Source organism: Sapajus apella, unplaced genomic scaffold (assembly GCF_009761245.1).
Source record: "Sapajus apella isolate SASKATOON/1434 unplaced genomic scaffold, GSC_monkey_1.0 scaffold3320, whole genome shotgun sequence".
Lineage (NCBI taxonomy): Eukaryota > Metazoa > Chordata > Mammalia > Primates > Cebidae > Sapajus > Sapajus apella.
In genome coordinates, this window is record NW_022440246.1 from 376 (window position 1) to 7492 (window position 7117).

The following is a 7117-nucleotide window of genomic DNA, read 5'->3' on the forward strand; positions in this document are numbered from 1 at the left end:
TTTTTTTTTTTTTTTTTTTCCGAGACGGAGTTTCGCTCTTGTTACCCAGGCTGGAAGGCTGGAGTGCAATGGCGCGATCTCGGCTCACCGCAACCTCCGCCTCCTGGGTTCAGGCAATTCTCCTGCCTCAGCCTCCTGAGTAGCTGGGATTACAGGCACACGCCACCATGCCCAGCTAATTTTTTATATTTTTAGTAGAGACGGGGTTTCACCATGTTGACCAGGATGGTCTCGATCTCTTGACCTCGTGATCCACCCGCCTCGGCCTCCCAAAGTGCTGGGATTACAGGCTTGAGCCACCGCGCCCAGCCTCCATTATTTTTTATCATTGCTTTTGGGGTCCACTGTCATCCTAATTATCATTTCTTGATAGGTAATTTTTCTTTTTCTCTTTTTTTTGGAACAGAGTCTCACTCTGTCACCCAGGCTGGAGTACAGTGGCACAGTCACAGCTCACCTGCAGCTTCAACCTCCTGGGCTCAGGTGACTCTCCCACTTCAGCCTCCTGAGTATCTGGGACTACAGGTGTGTAGCACCACACCCAGTAATTTTTTATTTTTTGTAGAGACATGGTCTCACTACATTGCCTTGATCCTCTCACCCAGGCATCCTAAAGTGCTGGGATTACAGGCGTGAGCCACTATGCCCATCCTATTTCTCTTTAGCTGGGTCTAAGTCTTTTATTTTTTTGAGATGGAGTTTCACTCTTGTTGCCCAGGTTGGAGTTCAGCGGCGTGATCTCTGCTCACTGCAACCTCCGCCTCTTAGGTTCAAGTGACTCTCCTGCCTCAGCCTCCTGAGTAGTTGGTATTACAGGTGGCCACCACTAGGCCTGGCCAATTTTTTGTATTTTTAGTAGGGACGGGGTTTCACCATGTTGGCCAGGCTTGTCTTGAACTCCTGACCTCAGGTGATCCTCCCACCTTGGCCTCCCAAAGTGCTGGGATTACAGGCATGAGCCACCGCACCTGACCAACTGGGTCTAAATCTGCTCTTAGACTGTCTTTAATTTCAGTGATACATTTTTGTATGTCTGTACATTTTATTTGCTTCTTTTTCAAATATTCATATTTTTTCTTCTTTACAAGTAATTTGTGGTCTATGTGATCTTGTGTATGTTGAGGAGAGCAGTTTTAGATTATGAAGTCAACTTCAGCAAGGCTTGTTTTTCTGTCAGAATTCATTTTAGAATGGATTGACATGTCCCTTCAGCGGTTATTTGCTTCTGTGAAATGCTCCAGAGGTTTCCCTAGGCTTGTGCTAGTTTTTTTATATTAATTTCTTTTTTAATTTTTTAATAATTTTTATTAGGACTGTGCTACTGAATATATTAATTTCTCAGCAACATTCAGGTAGTGTAAATTCAAACCCTATTACCCACTTGGGATTGTGGTCATGAGCTTTCAGGAAAGAGTTCTCCTCTCCTACTCCCATAAACCCCTAGAGCCCAGCCCACAGCAGAGGTGCTTCAGTATCTTATCCCTTCTCTTATCTAACCCGTCAAGGGTCTACTTTTATGCATGGATTTTGCTTCGAACTCAGCAAGCTGAAATTTAAATGCCTTGATTACTAAAACTACCAGTTTCTTTCTGCCGCAGGCTTAGCTGCAGGTTAGCTTACATTAGCTGAAGTGCTCTTTGTTTCCAGCTCCCAGAGAATTCCTTTAGTTTGTACATTCGTCTATGCATTTAAAAATTTATGAATTATGTATATACATTTTTTCCCACCTCACCTCCCCTTTTTTTTTTAATGAATTTTATTTACCATCTGGTGTTTTCAGCATCATTTAACTACGATTAAAGATGTTTGGGCCAGGCCTCGTGACTCACGCCTGTAATCCCAGCACTTTGGGAGGCTACGGTGGGTGGATTACCTGAGGTCAGCTGACTACCATGGTGATAACCCATCTCTACTAAAAATTCAAAAAAATTAGTCAGATGTGGTGGGCACCCGTAATCCCAGCTACTTGGGAGGCTGAGGCAGGAGAATTGCTTGAACCTGGGAGGCAGAGGTTTCAGTGAGCTGAGATTGTGTCACTATACTCCAGCCTGTGCAACAAAAGCAAAACTCTACCCCAAAAATCAAAAAAAGATGTTTGAAGCACAGAGTTGTCTGGAAGTAAACATACTAATACTAAAATGAGCATCTGTTATCTCATCATATGAGCTGAGCATTATTTAAGTTTTGACATACTTCTTTAGAATGGACTCATTTTATCTGTTAATTCCAGGGCCAAAGGGCTTAAACCTTTGTATTCTTTCTTCAGAAAGGTGAATGTGGTGACAGTGGAATATTTAAAATGCTAGTTGTCCATGGAGTGTCTCTGTTTGATTTTCTTTCAGCCAGCAAATACTGCAAAATGTTAGTTGAAGAAGAAGGATTGCAGCTTTTGTGTGATATCCAGGAGCACAGTGAGGCAACCTCCCAAGCACAGCAGATTGCAGCCTCCATTCTGGATGACTTCAGAATGCATTTCATGAATTACCAGCGGCCCTCACTGTGTTGAATGCCCTTCTGCTCCTCAGGGACTTCAGAGATGTGCTCTCTTTCTCCATGTCAGGTGTTCTGCCCTGGCAGTAGTTGAATATTGAAACCAGTTATTGTTGGAGTTTGTGAGTTGGCCGTCTCATTGGCCTTTCATTGTTGATTGTATTTTATATACATTACAAAAGATTGGATTTGTATGATAGCCGTAATCCCAAGTCAAGTTGGACTTACTCTGAGGACGCCCTTTCAGCAGCAATTTTGAAGACTCAAACCGTGGACTCTGGGAAGGCCTGGGAGCTTGTGTTGGAACAGCTATGCCAGTTACTTTTCCCTAGTAAAAGTAACCGGGCATGGTGGTATGTGCCTGTACCAGCTACTCCAAAGGCTGAGGTGGGAGGATTGCTTGAGCTTGAGAAGTGGAAGCTGCAGTGAGCTGAGATCGCACCACTGCACTCCAGCCTGGAGCCTGGGCAGCAGAGTAAGACCCTGTCTCAAAAAAAAAAAAAAAAAAGATTTTTCTACCATCCTATAGTTTACAAAAGGGTTTCACAGTAATGATTTCATTTGGTTCTCACAAACATTGTATGTTAACAATTACAACATACTTATTGAATGAGATGTTTTTATTTTGCTAAATCTTCACAAGTTTCATTTTGTAGGTGAGAAAGCTGAGGCCCAGAGTGTTGAAACAATTTGTCTAAGGTTATACAGCAAGTGACTAGCTGAGACTGGGATCTGCAGTCTGCATGGTCAACCAGTGTCAGAGTTTGTTTATTACCTCTATGGTCCAAGGGGAGAAACTAGGAGTATCTTAAAATCTCTTGACATCTCTGGTGAGTGCCTGATAACTGAGAGGAGAGAGGTCAGGGGCTGAGAGCCAATAATACCAAGACCCAGAGGGATCTATTTTAATTCGTTATCATTCAAGTAGAGAGAGGCATATTCCAAAGCAAATCCAACCCTATTGATTATGTCTAATCAAGATAAGGAGGGTAGCAGTAGGTGGTAGGGTCAGCACCTTGGTTCTAGGCATCACGCCAGCCATTTTATCTCCATCATCATCCTTGTGAAGAAATGGAAGCCTGGAGAGGCGAAATGATGAGGGCAGTCCAGCTGCAAATCTTCCTTCTGGATCCTGCTCTTCAGGGCATGCATCTCCCGTGCTGAAGGTTAAATGGGGGTCATTCACCAACAAATTTCGGGGGCCGCTTCTCCCTGAAGGCTGCCATGCCCTCTAGCCGGTCCCGGGTTGGAATGTTCTGCAACAAGGTACAGAATACTTAATTTTGGGGGATCAGGGTCAGAGGCCCAAAAAGAGTTGCTTAAGCTTGTCCAACCCATGACAAAGCATGGGTCCAGGTGTTTCCATTGTCTCTGGACTCTGGTCTTGAGCCATGTAAAGATACAAGCCTCTGTGGCTGCTTTGTCTCCTGGGGAAGACAGGCCAGCCTTTGTATTCTTTGCACCCCATCAGCATTAGCCTCTACTTGCACACTGCTCTCATGCCACCAGAGAACTCACTGCCTTCTGCAGTGGTCTGACATGAGGCTGTGCAGTAGAGAAGAGAAATTCTTTGCAGCAAGAAACATGGCTTTGAATCCAGGTTCACAGTAGGTTGTCTGAAGTTGCAGGACCCCTTAGCAGTATTTTCGATATCTGTTAACCTGGAGATTAGCATTTTTTACTCACCTGTGAGTAAGAGATTTAATAGGTCAGTCCCAAGTTTACACCCCCCCGTTCATTGAGCACAGCTTGCAGGCTACAACCAAGCCCTTAACCTCCCAACTCCAGCCTGGGCTTTACACTAGAAGCTGGTACAGAGGCAAAAGAAGCGGTTCTTTCAAGTCTGTGTTGTGTGATTCTCAGCATCAAGTGGGCAGGATGTACCTCAGTATATTAGATGGTTGAGGGAAAAGTCCCAGAGAGAAGCACTGTGGCTCTCCTGAAGCCACTCCAGGTGACTTATGAGGGAGGATGGATGCAGTCAGACTGTTTGGGTTGGGAGGAACCTGCTAAATCGGTCACGTACTAGACAAAAGTCCCTGTAGGCTGGCCCAGGCTATGTTAACAAGCAGGCATGGGCTGGTAGCTACATACCTGGGCATAGCATATCCCTTCAATGGCCATCCCTGAGGCAATGTCCACCTGCAAGAAAGAAGTGCTCCCTAGATCAGTCTGACCTTGTCCATCTTCACCTACACTGGAAACCAGCCCACCCTATTGCCTGCAGACTTTTTTTTTTTTTTTTTTTTTTTTTTGAGACGGAGTTTCGCTCTTGTTACCCAGGCTGGAGTGCAATGGCTCGATCTCGGCTCACCGCAACCTCCGCCTCCTGGCTTCAGGCAATTCTCCTGCCTCAGCCTCCTGAGTAGCTGGGATTACAGGCACCACCATGCCCAGCTAATTTTTTGTAGTTTTAGTAGAGACGGGGATTCACCATGTTGACCAGGATGGTCTCAATCTCTTGACCTCGTGATCCACCCGCCTCGGCCTCCCAAAGTGCTGGGATTACAGGCTTGAGCCACCGCGCCCGGCCGCCTGCAGACTTCTATATGAGCAGATAGCTATGAGAAGGAATTCCCTTCCTGGAGAAGAAACACCATTCACAACTGTGATGAAACAGTGCTGGGATAAACAGGAGACAGACTGAGATATTTCACCAGAGCAGAGTTAAGCGTTCCTTTCCATCTGGCTGCCTCACCATGCCTCCCTTCACCCCTGTTAATTCCTGAGCCTTTATGACCTGGCCCCTGGCAATTGCTCCAGCTTTTAGGGCCCAGGGACTGGCACTTAAAAGCCTCCTTCTAATGTGTGTAAACTTAATTTTCATAGCAAGGGTTATTCCTACTCTACAGCTGAGAAACCCGAGGCATAGAATGGTGAAACAATTTGTCAAATTCACAACAGTACGTGGAAGAGCAGTTCTTTGAACCCAGACAGCCCAGCGCCAGTGCCTCTAACTTGCATAGTATTTCTCTCACTCTCATCCGGACTAGCTGCTTGCTTATCCTTCTCTGCTTTTGCTCATACTTTTCCTCTGGAATTCTTATCCTTCCCACAGTCCAACTGTAGAAAACATTTTTTTTTTTTTTGAGACGGAGTTTCACTTTTGTTACCCAGGCTGGAGTGCAATGGCGCAATCTCGGCTCACCGCAACCTCCGCCTCCTGGGTTCAGGCAATTCTCCTGCCTCAGCCTCCTGAGTAGCTGGGATTACAGGTACACACCACCATGCCCAGCGAATGTTTTGTATTTTTAGTAGAGACAGGGTTTCGCCATGTTGACCAGGATGGTCTCGATCTCTTGACTTCGTGATCCACCCGCCTCGGCCTCCCACAGTGCTGGGTTAACAGGCTTGAGCCACCGCGCCCGGCCAGAAAACATTCTTTAACCCAGCACTGCCCAGTATGGTAGCCACTAGCCACATGTGACTGTCAAGCACTTGAAGTGTGATTAGTGTGAAGGAGAAACTGAACAATTTCTTTTTATTTTTTTTTGAGACGGAGTTTTTGCTCTTGTTACCCAGGCTGGAGTGCAATGGCGCGATCTCGGCTCACTGCAACCTCCGCCTCCCGGGTTCAGGCAATTCTCCTGCCTCAGCCTCCTGAGCAGCTGGGATTACAGGCACGCACCACCATGCCCAGCTAATTTTTTGTATTTTTAGTAGAGACGGGGTTTCACCATGTTGACCAGGATGGTCTCGATCTCTTGACCTCGTGATCCACCCGCCTCGGCCTCCCAAAGTGCTGGGATTACAGGCTTGAGCCACCGCGCCCGGCCTGAACAATTTCTTTAATTTAAAAGCCACACATGGCTATCATAATGGACCACACAGCTCTAATGTCTCTGGGGTGTCAGCGTGGTACCATTAACCTTAATTTGTGTCTGTATCTTCCCCTTCCCATCTTAGGGACAGTGACCATGTTGAACTCATCTCTGTATTCCAGTTCCCAGCTTTGGTCTAGATTCAGTGTGTGATGAGTGGATGGGTGAGGTGAGGTGTACAGATGGATTAGCCACACTCAAGGCATCACCCCAAGCCCTGCCCTGAGGCCACATTACTGACTGCCAGCACAAACCTCACAGCACGGACTGGGAGCCACACAGACCCGGGTCTTTCTACTCACTTTCTTTGAGACCTTTGGGAAGTCATTTACCCCTTCTGAACCTCAGTCTCCTCCTCTCTTTCCAGGGGGAGAAAGATGAGGATACAACGAAAACAGTAATATCTGGCCAAACTTCCATCTACCCAATTTACAGATGGGTAAACTGAGGTAGAGAGCGAGGTCAAAGTCTGTTAGAAGTGTCCCCTTCCTGAGGTCTTTCCAGCTGTGCTGTCTAAGTTCTGAAAACACTGTGTCCCGGCCATGACCAACATTAGTGGACCCAAATCCCAACCTGAAACCCTCTCACCTCCATTCCTCGGTCAATGGCTACTTTGCCCAGCCGCACAGCAATGGGGGCCTGGAGAAAAGCAAGGTCTTGGTTGAGGAGGGTATCAAGGCTGATAGTCGCAGTTCTCAGGTGCACAGCTTTGTTTTGAAGGAGGGAGGCACATATCTGGGTCTAGTGCCAGCCATTCTACTGACACATAGTTTCGTTTCTTTTTTTTTTTTTTTTTTTTTTTTTTT

General features: G+C 46.3%; 1 long non-coding RNA gene across 1 annotated transcript; it reads right to left on the reverse strand.

The window, feature by feature from the left end:
- Positions 1–3092: 3092 nt before the first annotated feature.
- Positions 3093–7089, reverse strand: LOC116547487. The gene is made up of 3 exons (XR_004267068.1): positions 6900–7089; positions 4585–4632; positions 3093–3746 (listed from the first exon to the last, which is right to left on the reverse strand). It is a non-coding gene; the product is annotated as an uncharacterized LOC116547487 (long non-coding RNA).
- Positions 7090–7117: the final 28 nt, after the last annotated feature.